Source organism: Schistocerca piceifrons, chromosome 7 (genome assembly GCF_021461385.2).
Source record: "Schistocerca piceifrons isolate TAMUIC-IGC-003096 chromosome 7, iqSchPice1.1, whole genome shotgun sequence".
NCBI classification, from domain to species: domain Eukaryota; kingdom Metazoa; phylum Arthropoda; class Insecta; order Orthoptera; family Acrididae; genus Schistocerca; species Schistocerca piceifrons.
In genome coordinates this window covers 90,066,782-90,072,781 of record NC_060144.1, presented here as the reverse complement: position 1 = coordinate 90,072,781, position 6,000 = coordinate 90,066,782, and positions in this window count along the sequence as shown.

The following is a 6,000-nucleotide window of genomic DNA, read 5'->3' as shown; positions in this document are numbered from 1 at the left end:
AATTTCTCATTTACTTTAGTTTTTTAAATATACAGTAAAAACAAGTTTGATAAAACATAATTTGTCTAAATGTTACTTTTTCATAAGTTACAGTAGTAGCATAAATATATTTGTTAACTATTAAGGAATAAATAGATACAATAATACTGTCAAAATTGCATTTTTTCTTACCTTAACCAAATGGCCAGTCGTTCCCTGCTACTAATTGCTTCCCTGTAGGTGATGTCTTTTTTTCCTGATGACACCATCAAGCATTGTCAGAACTTCATTGAACTGGTCATGACCTAACCTAAAATAGTTGGTGAATTTTTCATTATCTGTCTCAAGATCAAGCATCAAGTGGTGGTATTCGCCACGCTTCTTCCTTTTCCTATTGATTATATGCACCCACTCGTTTCTTGAAGCCAAAGTATACAGTAAAACCAGTTCATCGTCACTACTGTCGCTGCTGCTGGTATCATCAAACCAAGGTAAGCCGCACGAAAATCCAGACTGACACCACGGAACCGTCGGAGTTGATATCTTTCTGCATACTGGCATAAAATGTGGCCGGTATAGCATCGCAACTAACGCCGCTATGTGAATTGGTACGTGGCTAGCATGGCCGGCATGGTGTACATCCGGACACGCACGACACGTGCAGTGTGGAATGGCCTTAAGAACTTTGTAATGACTTATTGAATACTACCCATGCTTCTTTCTCATTTAAGGTCATTGTGGATTCAAAGTTAACATCAAACAGCAATTTTCTAATGTTAGATCTGACAAAGACGCCTTCTTTTAGTTTAGCTTCTAAAAGGTGAGGAAACTTTTGGCAGAGATACTGAAAACATGGTCCATCTTTAGGCAAAGCCTTTACAAACTGTTTCATTAGACCTAACTTTACATGTACAGGTGGTAGGAGTACAGTTTTTGGATCTACAAGGTTTTTGCATAGAATGTTCTTCTCACCAGATTTCAAAGACTCCCTCACAGGCCAGTTCTTTCTTCACCAGTGTTGATCCCTAGCCCTACTGACATATTCACACAAGAAACATGTAAATTTGGTAAAGCCCCCTTGCTGACCAAGGAGCATACATGTTACTTTTAGATTGCCACATATCATCCAACAGGTATTCATGGTAACATGTAACCATTGTGTAATGAAACGGCCTTTAAACTAGTTTTGGATGTATCAACAAACAGCCTCCAGTCTTACTTTTTGTATTCAATACCCAACTTATTCGTCAGACCAGGAATGTCTGAGCAGTACACCAAATCACCTTTTTGTTGAAAAAACTTGGAAAATTGCTGCTCTCTTTTTCTGTACATGTATATGCTGGTTCCAACTGACAATAAGTTCTTTTCTTTTAATCTAGAGCCAAGGAATTCAGCTTTTCCTTTCGTCAAGCCCAGATCCCTAAATCGTTAAGCTTGGTCTGAGTAAACAATTTGGGCTCTAGACTTTCTGTATTACAATGGAATTCATCATCACCTGGTTCTTGTAAATCAGATTGTACATCAGAAAACACTTCTGTTGGAATAGAATTTAAGTCATCTGGTGGTTCAGGAACCAGCTTATCTACGCCATGCCTTACTGGTTGGATGGCAGATGAAAGGTTCTTCGAATTGTGACCAGTAATATCAACACTGAAAAACTAGCAATCATCGGAATGATTTCTTGGCTCCCTCCACATCATATTAACAGCAAATCTAAAGACTTTTTTCTCCTTTTTGGACCTTTTTCTCAGATGTTCAACACACACGTGACATACCTTATGTGGCGCCCAAGATATATCTTGATCATCAAGTTTAAATCCAAAGTATGATAGATAAATCTTTTTCACAAAGTCTGTGATAAACCTTTTTCACAAAGTCTGTAATGTTTCTTTGGTGTTTTTGAATCACAAATTCAACACAAATATAACAAAAACTGTCAGCAGAATTTTTACAACCATGATTACACATTGTACTGCGTACACGTACAGGAAAGAAGGAAAGTGAGGTTAGGTAGACAGTAAACAAAACACCATCTGTTAACGCAAATGCAGAATCGACCTTTTTTTTGCCAGCAAATGTTTTTCAGCAGTGCTACCAACGTCATCTACATTCATTACACCTCCTTTTCAAATTATGTTAACTATATAAAAGCTGTTAAATTCTTTTAAAAAATCCCTTAATTTAATAAATTTAACAGTAAAATGTCAAGAGATGGTGGGTAATACAGTTTTTTAAGTATCATATATATGGATTTCCCATTCTAAAAGACATAAGAATAAGATATTTTTCAGCAAAAAAGTTTTTCCATAGTTGGCGTGTGTTATTAATTATGATCAACCACATGATAGTGGCCGGAGCAGCCACAGTCTTAATAGTGTACTGACAATGTTATCTAGCATTTCAGGGGTGGCAGTACTGGCCACACTGAACCTGACAGTAGAGGAAAGCCTACTTAAACATATTTTTAATAACGAAAAGAAATCAGTTCACCCAGTCATTTTCATTAAAATTTTAAGAATATCTTGTTCAGTATGTGGACAGAAAAGCAAAAAGTTCAGTTTATTGTATCTCATATACAGGGATTCAGATTCAGATTCTTTATTAGTCATTCAGCATTGTTACATGCAATAGACTTTGTCAGTTCACTTAATCTATTAATTTTACAAAAAAAAAATTTTACATATTTAAGTTGATATTGGGCATTTCTAAAAATTCTTCTAATGAATAGAATGGATTAGTTAACAAGAAGTTATGAACATTGTCTTTAAATAATTTGTCAGGCTTGATTGACCCATTTTTAGACAATTTGTTATATATTTTAATTGCCATATACTTATGACTATTGTTAGTTTTAGCTAATCTATTTTGTGGCAACAGCAGAGAAGTACATGTTCTTGTATAGTAGCCATGTCTTTCATTTGTTACACTTAAATTAGGTAGTTCAGCAAGTATGTAGTTAACACTGTCAAGAATATATAAATTAATTACTGTTAAAATTCTATATTTAGTGAACAATGGTTTACAATGTGTTCTATTCATCTACCTTAGCCATTACTCTGATTGCTTTCTTCTGGATCACCATAATTTCATTTATTTTTCTGCTGTTTCCCCAGAGTATTAACCCATACCTTAAAACAGATTGAAAAAAGGCAAAGTACGCTGTCCTTACGTACTCAAATGTCACACAACACATCAGTCTCTTCAACAAATATATAACTCTTGACAACCTAACCACTATGTGATCAACATGAGAGTTCCATGTTAGACTGTAGTCAAGAACAATACCTAAAAACTTTGCCTTTTGTTTTTCTATTTCTGTAGTCTTTGATAGACTGAACCACATATTCTGGGTCTTTTCCTCATTTAATAGCAGACCATTGGCATTAAACCATGATGTCGCATTTTCTTTTGCCAATTTCATATCACTTACAAGGTTATCAAGTACATGGTTTACAGATAGAAAAGTTGTGTCATCTGCATACATATATGTCTTTACATCTATATTTCCTGGTAAGTCATTTATGTGTACAAGGAAAAGAAGTGGTCCCAATTTAGATCCCTGTGGCACTCCATGTTGAACCTCGAGTATGTTTGACAGATGACTTCCTGAACTCACCACCTGGTTCCTTTTATTGAGGTATGATTTGATGAGTTTTAAACTTTTATCACATATTCCATAGTACTCAAGTTTAGAGAGCAGAAGTGAGTGGTCAACACAGTCAAAAGCTTTGCTCAGATCACATAAGGTTACCTGTGCATGCACATGGTCCTCAAATGCCGCTAGAATGTCTCTGACTAAGAGCTCTATGGCATGTATAGCTGACCTTCCTTTTCTGTAACCAAACTGTGATGCACTTAACATACCATTTAGTTCTAGGTACTTATACATCTGCTTATATATTATGCCTTCAAAGACTTTTCCTAGTGCTGGAATTAGTGAAATTGGTCTGTAGTTTGCAGGATCTGATTTGACACCCTTCTTAAAGACTGGAGTTACCTTGGATAGTTTGAGAGGATCAGGAAAAAACCCTTCTATGAGACACAGGTTAATAGAATATGTTAATGGTGCTGCAATGTAATTTATGATTTCTTTCAGTAGATTGTTTGACATATTAAAAATATCTGTACTGTATGAATTTTTCATTTCTTTGACTATTTTAAGAACTTCATGTTGGCATACCTCTTTGAAGTGTTTCAATGATGATCCGGCCCTATTATGATTTAGGTTTGCTCTGTTCATATAATCTATACATGTTACATTGGGTTTACTGATCAGCTTTTTGATATCATCAGCACAGCTTACAAAATATTTATTGAATGTATCTGCTGGTATTGGGACTGTCTTGTCGAAGTTTCTGACTTCACCTTTAACAGTATTAATTACTGACCAGGCTGTTTTGCATTGGTTTTTACTATTTTTTATGAAATTTGTGTTGTATCTTAGTTTCGCTAATTGCAACTCTTTCTTATACAGTTTCTTAGTGATTTTTTCGAGATCCTTAATTTCATTAGAATTGTTTACTTTGGCAAGGTGCTTCAACAGCAGTAGCTTATTTTTTAGATTCTCCAGTTCTTTGGTGTACCAAAATTTACCTTTTCTTGTTTTATGGTATTTCTTTTGAACAAGATGGGCTTTTAAAATACCTGTTAAGTAATTGTGGAATGTTTCATAAACTGTTTGGGCACTGGAATCACAGTTTTGAAATAATTTGTCCCAGTTTGTTATGCTCAACTGGTGTGTTAGTTTTATGAGATTGTGTTTTGTTAATATTAAGGTATTAGATTTTGTTAACTTTTGTCCAGCCTTGCTCTCATCCCCTTTTATAAACTGTCTTAACTTTACTGTTAACATGGAGTGGTCTGAGAAAACAAACTCCTTTACCTTGGTGGAGTACATATCACGAGCACAGTTGACAAAAGCATTATCCAAACATGCTTGTAGTCTTGTTGGTTCTGAATTTACATGATGGAAGTTGTACTGCCTTAGCATATTCAGTAACTTATTTACACTGGGTTTGTTACATGTTACATCAAAGCTTGAATTAAAGTCTCCCCCAATTACAGTTACATACTGTTTCCATTTCGTTATGTAGCAGAGTACACTGTCTAAATTATCTAAAAAAGTTTTATCATCTGAGTCAGGGGAATGGTAGATACATACTATGATAAGTTTCATTATATCACATATGATCCCGGTAATTTCAAAGTGTTTCTCTACACATGCCCAACTAAGATCTAGTTCTCTACACTCTATTTCACTTGAAACATAGATAACAGTACCACCATTACGGTACTGAGATCTGCAAAAACTGTTTCCATATTTATAACCTTCTGGTACATAGTATTGTATTGGTTCTGATTTAAGCCAATGTTCTGATAGACATAAGAAAGAATACTTATTCTGTGGCAATGACTCATCCAGAATTTCAACTTTATTTTCAAGACCCTGAATGTTTAAAAATAGGATGTTGTTGTGACTTATCTGTGAGTTAGCAGGCTGGTTTTTCACATTTTTATTTTCTTCTTGGCTTGAAATCATAAAAAATTATCACTGAATGACACTCTGCTGTACTCTGGGCAAATGAGCAATGGATAGGTGTCACAATACTGAGCAATTTGAAAAGGCTTTCTTAGGCAAGTATTGGTCAATGAGCATTCAGGAGAGATTAAGAAATGAAGTCCATTGTCCAGAAATGTATAATCCCAGACATGGTAGTCTAAGGAAGTATTTTGAGACATACATTAATAAGACCAGGTACTGGGATGAGCCAATGGCTAGTAAAGATGTGATCTGGCTGCTAAAGTTGCAACTGCCTGAACATATCAGAGATAAGTTAATTAATATTGATGAGGAAGATTTAGACAAATACCTACCAGTATTAGACAAGATTGATTTGGCACTAGAGGAGATGAAGGCAGAAAAAAGTGATACAAAATGGTTCAAATGGCTCTGAGCACTATGGGACTTAACTGCTGTGGTCATCAGTCCTCTGGAACTTATAAGTACTTAAACTTAACTAA